Source organism: Pelobates fuscus, chromosome 7 (assembly GCF_036172605.1).
Source record: "Pelobates fuscus isolate aPelFus1 chromosome 7, aPelFus1.pri, whole genome shotgun sequence".
Taxonomy (NCBI): Eukaryota; Metazoa; Chordata; class Amphibia; order Anura; family Pelobatidae; genus Pelobates; species Pelobates fuscus.
Window position 1 is genome coordinate 84210216 of NC_086323.1, and position 21619 is coordinate 84231834.

General features: G+C 42.9%; 1 protein-coding gene across 2 annotated transcripts in view; it reads left to right on the top strand.

Annotated features, from left to right (window-relative positions):
* The window catches only part of LOC134567970 (flavin-containing monooxygenase 5-like), an 82675-nt gene that overhangs the window by 21580 nt on the left and 39476 nt on the right, over positions 1–21619 (top strand). Inside the window, exon 1 of one of the 2 annotated variants that reach the window (XM_063426157.1) lies at positions 10849–10975. The exons of the other annotated variant lie outside the window; for it this stretch is intronic. The gene's annotated coding sequence lies outside the window, so the exon portion shown is untranslated. Of the gene's footprint in view, positions 1–10848; positions 10976–21619 lie in introns of those variants that run through there. 2 annotated transcript variants of the gene reach the window in all.

The window sequence follows — 21619 nt, forward strand, 5'->3', positions numbered from 1 at the left end:
GTAGACTTAGTAAAGTTGGTTATGTATAGATAATATACACTAGATTGTCTTCGCAATTTAGATAGGACTATCTGACGGTTTATTTCCACTTATGTTTCACTTTGTCACTATGTAGATACATTTGGGTTTTGCACTATGCACTTTTTTATGATTAGTCCATCCTCAAATTGCGATGTGTAGTTTAATGTTGTCCTCCATAAGACGTGTTTTACGTACTCTCCCGTTCTTTATTCAGTAAGAGGGAGTTTTTTTAGTATTATGTTTGTTATAGGGGTTGCCTAGCAACCGCATCACATGCACGTCTATCACGTGATCACACCCACGTGACCTTAGCACTTCCGGGTATGACGGTGGTGTCGGCTGTTTGACGCACGGACACTCACTCACACATTGGTAGATTGCACGGCAACCTAGTCACATGCTAGGCGTAACCCACGTGGTGCTGTCACTTCCGGGTTCTGTAGCTGATCGGGTCTCCGATCTCTTGATTGGTAAGCAGCATTTGTTTGTATGTATATATTCTGCACTGTAATGCTAATTCACTGTGATCTTGATAAAGACCCCAGCAGGGTCGAAACGTTGATTCTCTTTGCACAGAATTTGTATCATGTTTTGATACTGTAAATACAATTTTTTCCATTTGACTAAAAGACCTGGAGTGCTCCCTTTTTTGATTATTTGCTATATTTGGACGCGGGATTGCACCTAGGCATTTGTTATATTTGAATTTGAATATAGGAGGAGTGCCTTGTTTACCTATTTTTGTATATATATATATATATATATATATATATATATATATATATATATATATATATATACACACTTGAGGGGCGGGGGGGAATTGTAGAGAGAATAAGATCCTATGTTCATGTGTATGTGTTGGAAACAGAAAGTGCCTCTCTGCATAACATAATACGTTTTTCCCTCACTGTACACACTCTCACTAACATACACACACTCTCACCCACATACAGGGCCGCCACCAGAAATTTTGGGGCCCCTAACTGAGCTCAGGGCCCGCCTCCAAAACCGCCCACAGAGACCGCCTCCAAATCCCGCCCACAGGAATACACACACAGACACAAACACATTCACTGATACAAAAGGACACAGATACACACACACACTGATACATACTAACAGACACACATACTGACACACACATACTGAGACATACACACATATACAAACACACAGGCGTACATAGTGACAGACACATACTAACATACATACAGACACACATGCATAAGGACATACAGACACAGACACAGACACATTCATAATGACATACAGACAGACATTCATACTGACATACAGACATTCATACTGACATGCAGACATACATACACTGACATTCATACACACATAATGACATGCATACAGATAGACATACATGCATACAGACATACATTCATACTGGCATACATTCATACTGGCATACATTCATACTGGCATACATTCATACTGGCATACATTCATACTGGCATACATTCATACTGGCATACATACATCCATACAGACACTGACATCCATACATACATTCATAATGACATACAGACATACATACACTGACATTCATACATACACACATTCATAATGACATACAGACATACATACACTGACATTCATAATGACATACAGACATACATACACTGACATTCATACACACATAATGACATGCATACAGATAGACATACATGCATGCAGACATACACACAGACATACATACACACAGACACCCATACACACAGACAGACATACATACACACACACAGACAGACATACAGACAGACATACAGACAGACAGACAGACAGACAGACAGACACACAGACAGACATACACACAGACAGACAGACAGACAGACAGACATACACACAGACATACATACATACACACACAGACAGACAGACACACAAACAGACAGACATACATACACACACATACATACACACAGACAGACAGACATACACACAGACAGACATACATTCACACACACAGAGAGCTCCTGTTTCTTACCTTGTCTTTGCAGGAGGGTGGCTGGCTGGGGCTGATGGGACTGGCAGTCGGCTGGATCTCCCTCTTCATTGTCGGGCGTGCGCTCCTCCCGCGCGGAGTGAGCTGGGAGGAAGTGACCACTTCCTCCCAGCAGCACTTGCGCTGCGGCGGCATTTTTTTTTTAAAGGGGCCCGGTCGCACTATACCACGGCCTAAGTGCATGGGCCACCCGATGGACCCCCTCAGCGTGCAGGCGCCGGTGCAACTGCACCGGCGGCAGTTCCACCGCTACACGTGGGGCCCCGGCGGCCGGGCCCCCCAGGGCCGCCAGGCACGTGACAACCGTTATGGTTGTCACCCCCTGAGCCCTGCTCACATACACATTGTCAGTTACACACTCTCACTAACACACACACCAAGAGTCACTTACACACTCTCACTAACACAAACACACTATTGCTTACACACTCTCACTAACACACACCTATTAGTCACTTACACATTCTCACTAACACAGTGTCACTTGCACACTCTCAGTAACACACTCTCACTGACATATACAGTGTCACTCACACACTTTGACTAACACACACACACACACACACACACTGTCACTCAAACACAAACTCACCACTTTATATAAAGTCAAACTTTATTTATACACACACACACACACACACACACACACACACACACACCCCAATGCCATACCTGGGTGCTGTATCTGGAGGAGATGGGATCCAGCATGCAGAAAGTGTTCTTTCTGCTGGGGGAGCAAGAGAGCCGTGCACTGTGAGCACAGCCTGCGTTCTGCTCCCTTTACAGTGCTTCCGGTGCTCACAGACAGGGGGCAGCCAAGATACTAAGTCATGTCCCAGCTTCCCCTGCCTGCAGGAAGCAGAGTGCTCTGCTTGGGTAAACCCCGCTCCCTGAGCAGGTAATCGGCTGCAGAGGGAGCCCAGCAGCTGAACGGGTATGCTGGGGGGTGGCTGAGGAGCCGCTCACTCAACACACCAGCCTCAGACAATTGCAGGGCAGCCTAATGGTAACGCCGGCCCTCTCCCAGACACTGCTAACACAGCAAATGACCAAGTCAGTGGCGGATCCGGGGGGGGCAACATCGGGCAATTGCCCCCCCTGAGAAAACAGACGGTCTCCCTCTCCCCTGCCAGCACATATAGGCGCTAGCCCTGCAATGTGCCTTCACGGACCGGAAGGGAGATCAGAGATCTCCCTCCCCGGTCCGCAGGCACTGTGCTGGCAGCTGCCAGGGAGGGACAGAGAGAACCCGGAAGCTCAGCCTGCAGCTCTTCCGGGTCCTTCTCTCGCGAGTATGGAGCGTTTCCACGGTTACCACGGCAACGCTCCAAATCTCGCGAGAGTGAACTCTAGCCCTCAAGCTGTGGGCTAGAGTTCACTATCCCCACTGGAACAACCAGGGATTCTCCACCAGACCACCAGGGATAGATAAATGTCCCCCCTCCACCCAGTAAAGGTAAGAATGGGGGACATCATGAATATTTATTTTAATTAAATTAAAAAAACATATTATAAAAAAGCCCCCCGTAGCCTTCTTATCACACACACTCACATTGCCCCTCCCCCCTCATACACATATACTGCCCCATATACACACATTGCCCCCCCACACATACATTGCCCCCCAGACACACACACACTGCCCCCCATACACACACACTGCCCCCCATACACACACTGCTCCCATACACACACTGCCCCCATACACACACACACACACTGCCCCATACACATTGCCCCCCATACGTACACTGCTCCCACACACACACTGCCACATGCACACACACTGCCCCACATACACAGACTGCCCCATACATACATACACTGCCCCAATACACACATTGCCCCCGCAAACACACATTCACTGCAATCCACACACACATACTGCAACTGTCACACACACATACTGACCCACACACACACTGCCCCCCTAACACACACACTGCCGCCCTCACTCACACACTGCAACCTTCACACACACACACACTGCTCACACACTGTCCCCCTCACACACACTGCACCCCTCACACACACCACTGCTCCTATGACAGCCCCATTTCCCAGCAGACCTCAGGTAAGTTGTCAAACTGTTCTTAAACGGTTTGACTACTTACTCTGGGAGGGGGTCCCGGCACTATTGGCACCATAACCATATGAGCTGTAGTGGTTATTGTGTCTGGATTATTTATTTAAATAATCTACAAGTGCCCCTTCCGAGATCAGGCTCTGGATCCGCCACTGGGTCATGGTGTGTGGAGTAACTCATGTCACCATTTGTCAGCCAAGTAATTATCATGGATGATGGCAGTTACACAGTTACAAAGAGACATTTATTCAAAAAATTAATTATCAGTGAAACGCATCCAATTTTAAAGGATGGCAGTAAATGCCGGAGGCAGGTTAGCTCATCTCTCTCTGCCTAATATTGCTATCCAAGGTTGGATAGAGTCACACTTGACAAAGCAGACCGACTGGAGAGAGGTAGGCTATCGAGAGCCGTGTTTTTTTGTCACAAGAGGTGGTGGGAGATGGGGGAAGAGGCATGAACAAGTGAAATTTATTCAGTAAACGCCAAAGTGTATGGAATTAAAATCCACTTGACAAAGCTGGGGTTATCTGGAAAAATTCAGCAACTATAGTAATATCTCCAACTATAGTAATAGCTTTGCTGTTTTAGTCTGAATTTTGCAATTCAGTTTCCAATTACATACAAATCAAATTTTACGGAATAAACCCCAAGGGTTTGGTGGAAGGTAGTGGAAATAGATCCTAGGAGGTTGTGGGAGGTGGAGAGACACACAAACGAATGGAAGAAATGGGTTGTGTGATATAGGGAGACCTTAAATGTTGTGGCCCTGGTGCAGAAGTAATTTAAATAGAAGAAAGGTCCAGGCACTCCGAAGTACAAACCAGGCAATTTTATTGAACCCACTCCATCACAACGTTTCGACCTACACCTAAGCTTGACAAAGACCGTGTAGGTCGAAACATTGTGATGGAGTGGGTTCAATAAAATTGCCTGGTTTGTACTTTGGAGTGCCTGAACCTTTCTTCTATTTTTGTTATTCAGCATTTGGTCTCTGGTACTGAGACTGTCCGAGTTGCACCCAGCTACATACTACTTAAAGGGACAGAGTGCAGTTCCACACCCTACCATAACTACTTCAGAAGTAAATTAAATACATTTTTTTAGGACCCCTTTCTAGCGCAAGGGTGACTAAAAGTTGGTCATCTGTTGCACATGTTCCACAATGCTTTGCCAGCTGGAAGACTATCATTTACCAATTCTTGCAAGGCTGTATTTGTGAAGTCTCTCCTGGAGATACAGTGTTTCTCATCTTTTTCTAGCTAGCATTTTAACCCCTTAACGACGAGTGACGGACGAGGTCCGTCACTCAGGGGAATGCGTTAATGACGAGTGACGGACCTCGTCCGTCACCCGTTAAAATTAACCCCAGATCGCCGCAATCGTGGTGATCGTGGGGTTAATGGTGCTCCGGTCTGCCTCTGCATTAGAGGCAGACCGGGAGCACCGGATCGGGCTGTCAGAGTACATGTGCCCGCTCTGACAGCATGCCAGAGCGGGCACATGTGCTCTCTATACTCACCTCCGCCTCCCTGCACTTCCTGGTTCTGTGTGAAGTGCAGGGAGACGGATCTTCAGTGATCCTGCCCCCTGGTGGAAAGAAAACATAGTAAAATTAAAATCCCACCCCCCTTTACCACCCCTTTACACATTTTAATAAAAAATTAACCCCTTCCCTGCCAATTGATCACTGACTACAGTGATCAATTGGCAGGGATTACATTTTACTAAGATCTGATTTTTTTTTTAACCCCTGAGGGTTAATTATTTTTTTTTTTAACCCTCAGGGGTTCAATTTATTTTATTAATTAATTTAAATATTTTAAAATTATAAATGTAGCTAGCTGGGGAGGGTGGAAGTTAGTGGGGAATTGGGGGATTTAGTATTACGCTAACTAGGGGTTAACGTTAAAAAAAGTTTAAAAATAAGCTTTAAAAAGTTAAAAAAATTAAGTTAAAAAAAAGTTTTAATAACATTTAAGTAAAAAATTTAAAAAAATAAACCCTTTACCCAGTCCAAATAAAAATTAACCCCTTCCCTGCCAGTCGATCACTGCCTACAGTGATCAAAATACAGATCACAGTATTATACTGTTCTAATTTTTTTTTTTTAACCCCTGACGATTAACTTTTATTTATTTTTTAACCCTCAGGGGTTAAATTTATTTAATTAACTAATTTAAATATTGTATAATTAAATATTTTGCTAGCTGGGGTGGGTGGGAGTTATGGGAAAATGGGGAATTTACTGTTAGTGCTGCTTACTGCTAGTTAGGGGTTAACGTAAAAAAAAAAAGCTTAGAAAAATGTTAAATCTGTAAAAAAAAGTTTTACGAAAGTTTAGGAAACTTTAAAAAAATGAATAATCAAAACAAAAGTTTAAAAAATAGTTTTAAAAAGTAAAAAAAGTTTTAAAAAGTAAAAAAATACATTTAATAACGCTCATTACCACTACACCTGGTACAAGCTAGCGGAAAAATGATCCCACGCTAAGGTTCAAAATATGCCTTTTGAAATACCCTGGGATGTCTTCTTTAAGAAATGGTATGGCTTTATGGGGTATTTGGTTTATATAGCCTGGTAAAATACTCTAAAATGGGACATATGGGCACAGCGTAAAAATTTAAAGTTTGAAAAAAAAAGGAATGGCTGTGTCCCAAATGTGCCCCTCCGATGTCCACATATACCTGGCAAAGGTACATACGGGGGTATTTTTGTACTCAGCAGACATAGCTGAGCAACATATGAAGTATTATACAGTGGTAGTACACATAAGGTTTGCAAAATATACTGTGCAAACTCACTTTGTGTGTCAAAAAGGCAGAAAAAACGCTTATTACCACTACACCTGGTACAAGCTAGCGGAAAAATGATCCCACGCTAAGGTTCAAAATATGCCTTTTGAAATACCCTGGGATGTCTTCTTTAAGAAATGGTATGGCTTTATGGGGTATTTGGATTATATAGCCTGGTAAAATACTCTAAAATGGGACATGGGCACAGCGTAAAAATTCAAAATTTGAAAAAAAATGGAATGGCTGTGTCCCAAATGTGCCCCTCCGATGTCCACATATACCTGGCAAAGGTACATACGGGGGTATTTTTGTACTCAGCAGACATAGCTGAGCAAAATATGAAGTATTATACAGTGGTAGTACACATATGGTTTGCAAAATATACTGTGCAAACTCACTTTGTGTGTCAAAAAGGCAGAAAAAAACGCTTATAACCACTACACCTGGTACACGCTAGCGGAAAAATGATCCCACGCTAAGGTTCAAAATATGCCTTTTGAAATACCCTGGGGTGTCTACTTTAAGAAATGGTAGGCCTTTGTGGGGTAGTTTGAATTTAAAACCTGCAAAGATGCTTGGAAATTGCACATAGGCCCGGCGTCAAAATTCAAAGTTCGGTCAAAACCGATATGGCTTGGTCTCCTATATGGCACTGTAGCTTCACAAAATAGTGCCATAGACATACAATGGGGTGTCCTTTTACTCAGAAGACTTAGCTGAGCATAATTTGGGGGGTTTGAACTTAGTGGCACACATGAAATATACAAAATGCCCAGCAAAAATGCAATCCGTATGTAAAAAATGCACAAAATTATTTTTTACCACATACTTTGGCATGTAATGGTAAAAAAATGGGGGCATGTTAAGGCACAATATGCACCTTATGAGATACCCTGGAGTGTCTTCTTTTACAAATGGTAGGCCTTTGTGGGGTGTTTTGAACAGTCAAACTGTTATAATACCCCAAATGGAAGCATAGGCTCATTAAATCCGTCTCTCAAAATTCTACTGTGAATACTGAAAAGGACAGGTCTCCTGTATGGCACTGTAGCTTCACGAAATAGTGCCATAGACATACAATGGGGGTGTCCTTTTACTCAGAAGACTTAGCTGAGCATAATTTGGGGGGTTTGAACTTAGTGGCACACATGAAATATACAAAATGCCCAGCAAAAATGCAATCCGTATGTAAAATATGCACAAAATTATTTTTTACCACATACTTTGGCATGTAATGGTAAAAAAATGGGGGCATGTTAAGGCACAATATGCACCTTATGAGATACCCTGGAGTGTCTACTTTTACAAATGGTAGGCCTTTGTGGGGTTTTTTTGAACAGTCAAACTACTATAATACCCCAAATGGAAGCATAGGCTCATTAAATCCGTCTCTCAAAATTCTACTGTGAATACTGAAAAGGACAGGTCTCGTATATGGCACTGTAGCTTCACGAAATAGTGCCAAAGACATACAATGGGGGTACCGTTGTACTCAGCAGAAGTAACTGAACACATAATAAAACTTTGTACAGGAATAGCACACACCAACTTTACAAAATACACATGAGAAGTTCTTTGTTATAAGTTTGTGTGCGAAAACCCCCCAAAAACACAATTTTACTCCAATATTTAGCAGAGGTTGGCGGTAAAATGGCTACGTAGAAAGTGTCAAAACAACCTTAGGTAAATAGCCTGTGGTGTCTACTTTATATAAATATATACGTTTGTGTGGCAATTTTGTTTTCTTTTATGGCTATTAGGCTTACAAGACAAACATACCAAATTCTAAAATCGCTCCACATAAAAAGTTTATTTTACTCCTTGTGCTTTGTGACCTGTAACTACCAAAAAAAACTGAAAATCCCAGACACATTATATATTCTGTAATTCAGAACAACTAAATTAATTTATTTTTAATTACTTTCCTTAACCTGCACTAATTGTGTACACATTATTATTGCAAAAACTGTAAAAAAACACACAAAAATTCATTTTTTTGCATATTTCTGTATTTTTTTTATAATAAATAAGCATTTATATATATATATGTGTTACATCAAATTAAAGCCCTTTCTGTCCTTTAAAAAACGGTATATAATATGTGTCGGTGCAATAAATTAGTAAAATGCAAATTGCAGTTGAACGCAAATAGCAAAAAATGCAAAAAATGCCGTTGTCATTAAGTGAAAGACAAGCTTCTGAAGCTCTGTCCTTAAGGGGTTAATGATAGCACTGAATAACACCTCCACACTATAGGTTTTATCAGTGCCACATCAAAATTGAAATAACATTTAGAATTTTAATCTTGAGGCTTTTGGTAAGTGGATGCCTATGTATATAATAAATGTGGGGGCACTTGGTAAGAAAGAGGTAAATTATTGTTGAAAAGACATATAGTCAAATTCTGGTTTGTTTACATTTTGTTTTGATCACAACTTGTATGGGGTTAAAAAAAAATACTACAAAGGGTTATAAATAAACAGAAACATTTAATCTCCTTTAGATAATGAGTAAAAATGTTATTTGTAAACTTTATATTAGAATATGTAAACATAAACCCTATATTGATCTATTACTTTGCACCCAAAACAGCACATCTTCCTGCATCGCAGGTAACATGTTTCTTGATATGACAGAGTAGCGACACTGCCACATGCCTGCCACCATGCCTAGTACACAATCGAGGGCACACGCTCACATACACGAGTCAAACCCGAGGAGCTCATATGTAAACCTGTGACCGTATTAATTGTTTAAAAAGTAAGCATTATACTGTACAGACAGGGAACCGTCACATATTGGAATATCATTGATGTTTCTATGTTTTAAAACCTAATCTTATAAGCAACAGTCCACCTGTATGATACTGTTGGAAGGGATAGCGCTAGACACCAATATAAGACATGTTATATTCAGATTAGCCCATGCAAGGGTCATACCCGCCTACAACCTGTGAATATCTTCAACGCTGCTTTTGTTATATTTTGGTATATTTTGATAAAAATACGTGCAAGCTCCAACAATCACCCTAACGTTCAGCCTGAGAAAACTCGTGATAAGCATACTCAACTAGCTTGTGTTATACTCGATACTCCTGTACTTATACATAAAATTAGTGCACTGTTATGACATACCCCACAGTTCTTATTGTTTTGTAATCATTGTGCTGAAATATGCATGCGGATGGCCTTTGGGGTACCGCACGCTTGTATGTTAACCTCATATGAACTGCAAAAAAAATTTAAAAGAAAAAAAACATCTTTAGCCTTGACACTCATTATTTAGCGCTTTGCACTCTCAAAAGCACTTGGTTTGCCTTGAGAAATCTCACCATAGTAAACACTTGCTGGAACAGCTTGTTGATCCAATAATAAATGCAGATGCAATTTAAGAATTTAGAAGGATTTTTGAAAATAAAATATTTTCTATGAAATTAAAAATTACTCCAAATTGTGTCTTTAATCTGCTTTGAACTTGATAGATTTGAGCCATTTTCAACCTGTACTAATATATATCTATATTATGAAACCATGTAAATCGGATTTCTCTCTTTCTTTTAGCGGTTTGGGGACGGGTGGAAGGCTACATTTTATAAATATAGGAAAGCTGCAGGCTTAAACAAGCTGTACTTTCATTTCCTGTAACGTACTTGCTGTCCTGGGATATGGCTGCTTGTATAAAAATGCTGTTTCTTGGAGTACTGTGTTACAAAACAAACCAGAGGAAAGGTTACATCCTTTCTCTATATGCATTCAATAAAAAGAAAACCAGCCACTGCCTAGCTCAATTCTCCCTATCAGTAGCGCTGCACTGGATTGGCTACCTTCAAATAGTCACGCCCCTTCTTATAGAACCATTCTATTCACTCTTTCATTGCTGGAAAGTAGTTTATAGTGCAGCAAGTCAACCAAACGAAATGCGTGCTGCTCCGGGCCTCCGGCCTGTATATAGTTACGACTGCTGCAGAGTTAATGGAGGTTATATTTACTAGGTCCTGCAAGTTAAAACAGGAAACCTGAGATTGGTATTCTGAAATATAGGAAAAGAGCAAGACAGGTGAGTGCTTACATGTCGTGACACTAATGATCCATGTGTATATAGAACACCAATCTATACACCATGTTTCCTGGACACACATCTCTTCCTTACGATGATGGGGCAACATAAAAAGTGCTGCCCTGCAGTATGTGGAATTCATTTTCTACAGATTTCTTCATTCATTACTTTATTTCCTGCCTGCAGAATGTGAATTCTGCATACCTCAGAGCAACCCCTTTTATCTGCTGCCCATCAATATGTATCTAGAAAAACATGGCGAAAATGGAAAAAAATATTTAATGTTTGTCATACAAGTATAAGCTATTCAATAAGTCTTTGACATTATGTTTCCTAGATATGTCTTATGTCATGTTTTTAAATAGTGTTTTCTTAATTATTATTTTGCATAGTATTAAAGTTTATAGACACATATGACAACAAATTAATTATTATTACTAGATCTATGTATAATTTTACCACATGACAGGAGACTTTGTATTTTGCATATCTCTCTTTACTAACTCCATACAGCAGTAAAGAAACACATAGAAAAAAGAACCAATCACAGGAGAGCAAGATGTACACAAGGCAATGTGACCTTATCATTTTCTCTTTCTTTACTGCTCCATCAAGCAGACAGGTCATACATAGTATTACTCTTCTCCATTACTTTATGTTTACAGTGCCTCTTTGAGATTGTTTCTGTATTATATTTTATATACTTTGCTGTATGTTCTTGCTGTGCTTCTGTACTATGTGCAGCTGTGTTTTTTCTGTTATTTCATAGATATTATGTAGATTTAATGTTATACTTATTTCATAATCTTTAGTTTTGATTAATATCACTTGTAATTTATCAGTTTTATAGGCATTTCATCCTTTGTTTTGATAAGTATTATATGTACTTTATATGTATTTAATAGATGTCATATGTATTTTATAACATGGATTTAATAGGTGTTAGTTGTAAATTTTATTATTGACTTGATAGGTTTTATGTATAGTTATGGTGTATGTACTTTACACCATATGTATCATGACTTTTCTGGCGATTTTCCTGGCCTTCTATACCTGGGGCATCTGGGGACCCTCTTTCCCCGCTTTCCTCCTGCATTAACCCCTTCTTCCGGCCTATCCATTTGACCCCTTCCTCCTACAACCCTCAGGGGGACGGCCGGACTCACTGCCCTCGCTCTCTCAGGCTACCCCATAACGTACACCCGGTAATGTGCTGGATGCTTTCCAACATCCACTACCTTGGTGCAGGGCAGTCTGTGGGGCGACCGAGCATGACGCGGTGGCCTTTTTTTGATCCCGCGTCTACCGAGACTCCAGGGACCATGTTCCCTCTCCTTTACCCTTGGCGGCCATCTTTAATCTTGCGTCTCGCCCACCACGATTTCGGCGCTCGAGAGTAACATATACCTGGGCTGTCAGTTAGCCTTGCTGCTCACGATTCTCTGACACAGATGTTGGACCCCAGGGTCCCAAGTTCGAATCCAGGCAAAGTTAAGTATTCTAACTGGCCTATTATTTACAGATTTGACTCGTTCTCATGTATAGTGGTTCGAGGTACTGGAACCTTAAAGGCATATCACCCCCAAAAAATCCCTTAAAGGAATAGCACCCTCAAATTCCTTAAAGATACCATTCTTGGACCCTTAGAGGGAACTCCTTAAAAGGATACCACTCTGGACCTACTTAAAAGGGATACCAAATCCTTAAAGGGATTTCACCCTTAAATTCCTTAAAGGGATAGCACCCTTGGACATGGAGTATCAAGATGGTACTGTATAAATACATATCAGTGATGGGAGATTTGAAGGGATATCACCTGGATCATGGTTCAGGAATCTACAGCAAGACTCTGTGTCTGGTAATGGATGCTCAAAGGGATGACCCCTATCACTTAAGACTACCTGTCAGAACATGACAGATGACGGAGCTTAGAGCTAGTGTTGTATCCTATTATCCCTCAGAGGTCAGTCACTTTTGTCTCATTACTGCCATATTAGGCACTAAAGGGCTTATTACCCTGTGCCTGCCTGGGGTGCTGCCCCTATTACCGTGCTGATTTTTGGAGGTCGCCTTTGGCCACCTCTGTGATCCTGGGTGAGGCCCAGTTATACAAATCCCAATATTGTGGTTTGCCCTGCTGGGACAATTTTGACAACACTAAGTGACAGATACAGAATACCCTGCCGGGGTTATTACACCTTACTGTCATTTATACAGACCCTGCTGTGGTCCACTGGCATTATTTACACTACAACAGATACCCTGCTGGGGTACCCCATATCACACACCCTGTGGGGTTGTTTTGGTACTTTGAGACAATAAATTGCACACAATAAGTGCACACTACTGCATATCACACACCCCACTGGGGTTGTTTTGATACTTTGAGACAATAAATTGCACACAATAAACTGCACACTACTACACCCTGCTGGGGTCTGCATGGTGCATTGCACACAATGAAATGGATTGTGCTCTCATCCAGTCTGTTTTATTTGGCCGCGACCTACGCTGGACGGGTACATACCCCGCGCACCTGAGGTGATCTCTGACTAGGTATAAACCAATCTATTCAGCAAAAAAGGGGACAGAGTCGCAAGCTTCAACGCAGAATATCCCCCATGGAGGTGCATTAATTATTGATAGAGCTGTATTACACTCTCTATCAGGCTGATGGCCAGCACTGATGGCTTCATACCCTGTGCAACCGGAGTGAGCCCCCTACAGCACTGCTGTTTCTACTCCTACCCCTCTCAACAGCGAGCTCGAGGATTGCAAATCCGAACTTCGGATCTGGGACCAGCACTTACAGGTTCCGACCCGGTGCTCTTGTGGTGAGACCCCTACGATAGGCGAAGGAAATCTTATGGCAACAGCCTCTACCTACAGCTGAAGGAATACCTCCATTGATAATGAATCATGATACGGTACGGGTTTATGCCCTGTACCTATTCTGCGGCCTGCAGTTAAAGGCCCAAGCCCAATGCACCGGACCTGGCTAGGCGTGCACTGCACTAAAATGCCGAACAGAGGCATGCGATTACAACCGCTGAACAGGAGTTCCGAGCCGCCTACTTAACGATATATATTCCACTTGAGGTGAATTTAATAATGGAAGAGGTGACTGACACTCTCTATCAGGGCGATGGCCAGCACTTAAGGGTTCATACCCTGTGCACCCGGGGTGAGCCCCCACTATACGTGCGCTGCACGGTGCTGCTGAGCGGAGGCAATGCTATGGCAACCTCTATGTACTGGGTAAGCCCCAGTCTGTTTTATTTGGCCACGATTCGGAATAGACCCGCAAGGGTTTCCGTGAACACTGCCTACTGTCATAATAAACTGATCTGTTTGCCCTGCATCCTGTGCCTGAATACTGGTTTGTGCCTTACACAGGGGTATCCCTTACTACGATAAACCTACTTGACAACGTTATGCACTCGTGGCTTTGCAGCCTCTTGCTTAGAATGTCCATATCCGCTGATGGTCGGGCAAACCCATGCCCTTCCATGCTGGTCAGAACGGCTCAGACGACTATAGTGACCAACAGAGGAGGTCTTTCAGGATTCACGACCTTACCATGGGCGATGCTGGATGCCGCCAAACATCATCCAGGAACCGGCATACAACTTGGATATATGGACTCAAAAAACAGTTTCTGCTTCTCGCAGGAAAACCCCAGTGTTGGCCTCTCCCATAGGATGCCCATAGCAGCACTCCTCCGCATTGACGGATGGTTGGCGGTACTGGGCGCCAGGATAGTCGGAACCCCAGGCACAAGGCACAAAGTTCCGAAGGGAACTTATTAGACATGCAAGGGTCCCACGGCTTTCATAAGGGCCCAAACCCCTAGGAAGGAGGTGTTATGCAATTACCTTGGAACCGGTTGGCAACAGAGCCGGTCGTCGACCACTTCGGGACATCTGACCTGAGATCCGCTACCGCTAGCTCTATTACCCATATAGAGTGAGAGTCAACCAATGGTGCTCCAGATAAGCGGACAGAGCACACGGTACACACAGATACCATCAATATACCTCCTACTACATCCACAGGGGATTTCACCACATCTAGGTGAAAGGCACTCAATCCTGGGGAAGATCACTTTCACGTAGTCAACCGACTTGCCTTCAGAACCTAAAGACACGTGAGGATGGTCTTCTTGCTTCCCGCTCGACCACCTTACCCAGTTTTCAGGGGACATCCTCTCCTTCCCGATCCAGTAGCTCGGAGCCTGGTGGGCCCTGATAAACTACTGAAAGAAGTAGTACAGGCAGGGAAGACGAGACACTCTCTTCCGGGAGAACCTCATTCAGATCACTCCAAGGAACTGAAAACTCGTCAACACCCACGTTCATCCGAGAACCGGCTGAAACCTCTTGTAGAAGACTATTCGCTCAGAGGATTCGTAGACTCTTCCATAACTTGGGAATATTCGTACGACTCTCCGCGGCACCACAGTGACCCTGTACGTTGTATACCTAGACTTCTTGGTCCTATACTTCACAATACATGGATTTATAAAGAAGTACTAGATCGGCTGCAGCCTACTGCAGGTAACCACAGATTAGGCAGTCAGGGTTCACATCCACCGGGATGGACCAACTCACGTTTATCAGACAACATGTAGGCTCCTTCGATCCCCGTCTTCTTCACAGAAGATCAACCTGTCTCCCAGGGGAGACACATCTCATAGGGGCCGACTGATTTGGATATTGCCATTCGTCACAGTATGAGTCGAGGCACGATGGTCATTGCGCTCCGTCCGACCTGACCTCCCCGGAGTACTTATGCTTCTCATGCTTACAAGGTCTACAGTAATTCTCGAGCAGGCGAGGATCTTCTCCTGCTACATTCATGGAAAACAATTCCTCACGGAGCCGTAAGGGTACTCACATCTTCTATCCCAGGAGGGTCGGCTACCTGGGGACCTGGACCTGCTTTGGGGGTTTCTTGGCAGGTCAGCAGATGGTCGCAGGCTGCCAGGGACCTCTTGGGAATCTGGGAACCCAGGGATGCGACGACCCTACCCCTACATCTGGACATTCCCAGCCTGTCTGGTTCGGTCCTGCACCTTGATCCCTTCTGTGAGGATAGAGACGGAACTGCAGCCCGTATCACTACCTGAGGATGCCCAAGGGACTAGGATCCTCTTGGATACCAACTACCCAATGTCATACCTCTCCAGCTTATGAGTTGTGGAGGTCGTTCTCCTTTCACTCTACAGGACTAAACATTCTGCTGACAAACGGTCAGACTTGGTCTTGTATAATTTCCCGTTAGATGGTGTATACGTGGGCGCTCAACGGGGAAGACCACCCCACAATGCCGAATGCTGGGTCTCTCGGCACACCGTAGTACTCTTATTTAGTTCTATACTCTTTTCTCAGCGTTAAAAATGCAAAATACAAAGCCTCCTGTCATGTGGTAAAATTGAAGATTATGCTAGCTTTAGTGTACTAATAATCTTAATTTTAATAATGACTGGTGGCGAGTATTTCCCCCCCCCTGCTTCGCTGCCCACCCTTTCTATTCGTTTGCTTTGCAGATATCAGGTGCTAAGGCAGGTTTGCCTCTCACATTGGTGCTTATATGATATGTTCGTACTTCCATTAATATGGAATCCTCATTAGAGTTCTCTCATACAATTACTCAGTTATCAGATTATAGTTACTATATTCTCCAATGGGATGTTAGGTGGTACTTTAATTGGAGTTACATGTTCGTGACTATGTCTAAACCTGTCACACATTCTCTTTTCAGTATGATTCGTCTCTGAAGATAATTGGCAGTTCATGTGAAACTATTGGAGATTTTTTTTTTTTTTTTTTTTTTAAATTCTTTATTTTTGTTGTGCTTGAAGGTTACATTTATGCTTGCACTGCCCCAATAGCGGTAGCAAGCGAATCCGCATACATCGTTTAACAGTACAGGGCAGTTAATAAATCAGCACATTTTGTTTTTGTAGCAGTAATATATGATAAGACATATGCTTAATAACTATTACACTTGAAAAGCATTCTAAGCAGATATGTAGCATGGTCAGACGTGAAAACAGATAAGTATTTTTGAGAGTGTAAGACATTGGCATAGCCGGTCTGATATTGCTCTTGCAGTACTTGGTACAGGGTTAAATATAACACATAAGACCTAATTGCTAGGCAGAGAACTATGCACATAAAAACTTAGGGTAGACGTTTCCTGCTAGGTCAGATAGCATACATATAAATTGCTTAGGCAAGATGTGGTAGGCTGCAAGGCTTAGGTTACATGCTAGGTGAACAGATTATATATTGTATATTAAGGACCACTGCGGTCGAGCTAACAACAGATCAGAGACTAATGTCTGTGGGAGACCATGTTGAAGTGGTCAGGTGAGAGCCGCATCAGGGATCAAGAGATGGCTGCTGGTGATGTTAGTGATGTCTGGGTCCGTGGCTGTAAGTGGTGTCCCAGCCGGCAGCCGCCGCCAGTCTCTTGTCATATGTGCCTCTGTGGTGACATGAGGTGTTCTGAGGTAGTCGCTGGAGACTTAAAGTCCGAGTAGGGTTTGGAGAGCTGAGTCGGTGTGGCAAGGCAGAACTACAGTTCTTGGCGGGTATTACTGGGTTCCGGTTGCTCAGTAATATTGTTAGGACTTCCCCTTCACGATTGTGAGGCATGTCGGCAGGTTTCCTGGCTGTCTAAGGTTGCCTAGCTTCCCCCCTGCTGAGCTTTCCCTCTTAAGGGTTAACAGGCTGCTTACCGCTGGGCTGCTTTGTGGGTTGTGCAGGCTGGTGAGCTTCTCTCCTCTGGGGCTTCACGAGGCAGGGGCCATTGGTGTTGGGCTCCACGCTCCCGCCATCTTAGAGGGCTAATCTGAGGAGTGCTGTGCCTCTCCTTCTCCATTCCTCCTGAGCTCTCCGCAGTGGGGGCCAGGATAACCCCCCCGGCCCACAGGGGGGGGAAACAGGACCGGCAGGCGTGTCAGGGTGTCGGCGTGTGGCAGCCGCAAAGGGAGACAGGGCAGCGGCCGTCCACCCCGCTCCCTTCTCGGGTAGGCCGCAGTCTCCGAAGCTTCATGCAGCCCCCTAGGGTCCTAAAGCTCCCGATCTCGGGGTCTGCCACCTTGTCCACCGCCGTGTGTACGTTTCTTGGGCTCTTTGCAGATATTATAGCTGCAGGATTCGCCTAAGAGGCCAGGTTTATCCGGAGCCTCTCCTGCATGCGACCGGTCAGCATGGCTGACCGGCCCCGCCCCCTACTATTGGAGATTTTAACCTTCGGATTTGTCTCAACCCTGAACTCTTTTTCGTTGTTCGTATAGAATTCTTTGGAAGTTTGCTCCTTCGCACATGGGAACTTGGAGTTATTATTAGTTTTATTGTTTGCTATATATATTTACTTCTGCTTGTTGTCGCTTTCTGAAAGAGGAAATGATAAGGTCACATTGCCTTGTGTACATCCTGCTCTCCTGTGATTGGTTCTTTTTTCTATGTGTTTCTTTACTGCTGTATGGAGTTAGTAAAGAGAGATATGCAAAATACGAAGCCTCCTGTCATTATTAAAATTAAGATTATTAGTACACTAAAGCTAGCATAATCTTCAATTATGCCCATAGTGCTTTAGTACTCCCTCTGATTGGAACATGCAGATCAAATTCATTATGACCCTTGCTCCAGCCCAAAATAAATTGGTTATAATGGGGGTCAGAGCCTACCTTTTTGCAACTCTGAAACTGGGGTATGCTCTGCATGCTGATAAGAGCTGCTAAACATTCTCAGAACTGATAGACTGCCGGAAATCTTGTTCTTACGACGCTCCAATGACACTGCCTGAGGTGGCGTTACAACCAGTACATATAGACCCCAGACCAGGGCCGGTGCAAGGATTCTAGCTGCCCTAGGCAACAATCCATTTTGCCACCCCCTTATGAATGCAAATACATTCCCTCAGAAGTTTATTCACTAAACTCTAAATTGCAATGAAGAGACATTTAGGGAAAAAGACACACTGAGTAAACATTAACGGGAAAATATAGTGCCAGGAAAACAAACTTGGAAAACTTTATTTTGTCAGAGGCAGACGTTCAAAATCAGCAGGGGATCAGCGCCTTAGGCAACTATTCTAAAAGCCCTATACCGCCAGAATTCAGGGCGCACCCCGCTCTTACCAAGCACCCTCCAGTCCTAGTAATACGCGCTGTGGCGCAGACATGAGGGAATTTAGCAAACAAACTCCTAAACACTCACAAAAAAGGGGTTAACATGATGCATATGTTGTTGTACTATAACCTGAAACCGTATTATTGTCTCTTTAACTTCAACTGAAAAGCTTTGTTATTAACAACCCGCAAAAATAAAGAATTACAAAACAAAATCAGCAGGGGATCAAATACCGTATATACTCGAGTATAAGCCGACCCTAATATAAGCCGAGGCCCCTAATTTTACCTCAAAAAACTGGGAAAACTTATTGACTCGAGACTAGGGTGTTATACTAGGACTAGGGTGTTATACTAGGGTATAAGACTAGGGTGGGAAATGCAGCAGCTACTGGTAAATTTCTAAATAAATTTAGATCCTTAAAAAAATATATTAATTGAATATTTATTTACAGTGTGTGTATAATGAATGCAGTGTGTGTGTATGAATGCAGTGTGTGTGTATGAATGCAGTGTGTGTGTATGAGTGCAGTGTGTGTGTATGAGTGCAGTGTGTCTGTATGAGTGCAGCGTGTGTGTATGAGTGCAGCGTGTGTGTATGAGTGCAGCGTGTGTGTATGTGTGCAGTGTGTGTGTGTGTGTGTGTTGCAGTGGTGGGGGGTGGGCAATTTTATTATTTTATTTATTATTATTTTTTATTATTTTAATATTTTTTTTCTTATTATTTTTTATTTAATTATTATTTTTATTTTCGTCCCCCCTCCCTGCTTGATACATGGCAGGGAGGGGGGCTCCTTCCCTGGTGGTCCAGCATTGGCAGTTCAGTGGGGGGGAGAGGGGGCTGGCAGAGATCTTACTTACCCGTCCTGCAGCTCCTGTCAGCTCTCTCCTCCTCCGCGCCGTCCGGTCAGCTCTTCTGTCAGCTCACACTGTAAGTCTCGCGAGAGCAGCGGCTCTCGCGAGACTTACAGTGGGAGCTGACCGAGGTGCTGAACGGACGGCGCAGAGGAGAAGGGAGCTGACAGGAGCTGCAGGACGGGTAAGTAAGATCTCTGCCAGCCCCCTCTCCCTCAGTCTGTATTATGACAATGCAAATTGCCATAATACAGATTATTGACTCGAGTATAAGCCGAGTTCCGGTTTTTCAGCACAAAAAATGTGCTGAAAAACTCGGCTTATACTCGAGTATATACGGTACTTTTTTCCCCTCACGGTATATATATAGTATAAGTATATATATATATATATATATATATATATATATATATATATATATATATATATATATATATATACTTGGGGGGCGGAGGGGAAATGTAGAGAGAATAAGATCCTATGTTCATGTGTACGTGTTGGAAACAGAAAGTGCCTCTCTGCATAACAAAATACTTTTTTCCCTCACTGTACACACTCTCACTAACATACACACACTCTCACCCACATACACATTGTCAGTTACACACTCTCACTAACACACACACCCAGAGTCACTTACACACTCTCACTAACACACACTGTCACTTGCACACTCTCACTAACACAAACACACTATTGCTTACACACACCTATTAGTCACTTACACACCCTCACTAACACAAACACACTATTGCTTACATACTCTCACTAACACACACCTATTAGTCACTTACACACTCTCACTAACACAAACACACTATTGCTTACACACTCTCACTAACACACACCTATTAGTCACTTACACATTCTCACTAACACAGTGTCACTTGCACACTCTCAGTAACACACTCTCACTGACATATACAGTGTCACTCATTCTGTTATTCTGTCTCTCACTGTTAAAATACACATACCATTAAATTATACACTGATAATTTATTTTGTCAAAGGCAGACGTTCAAAATCAGCAGGGGATCAAATACTTTTTTCCCCTCACGGTATATATATATAGTATAAGTATATATATGTAAAATAAATAATGGGGATTTAGTTACATTATATGATCATACATTGCATAAACCTGCCACAACGTCAATGTACCCCATCTTTGGCAGGTCCTACTCTCACTCATCTCAGGTCCCTATTTAGCCTTGTACTGCAGAGAGCCTCAGATGGAATTTTTTCCCAAGTAAGTGGGTTAATCTCATAAGAGCAGACATTAGACTGTGAGAGTAGAACCTGCCAAAGATGGGGTACATTGACGTTGTGGCAGGTTTATGCAATGTATGATCATATAATGTAACTAAATCCCCATTATTTTTTTTGCCTAGATTAGGTGTTTTTAAAAAAACTTTTAAGAACTAATAAAATCTGTCAACATTGAAGTTGCTGTTTAGTAGATAGGAGAGTGCGCTGGATCTTGTTTATTGTTTATTGTATAATATGGCCCCCAGCAGCACCCCATTTAAGCATGTTCAGGTGAGTGCAACCATCCCCCATGTTTCATATATATATATATATATATATATATATATATATATATTTGGGAGTGTATCCAACTCCTTGGTTTTGCACCCCTCCCTGTT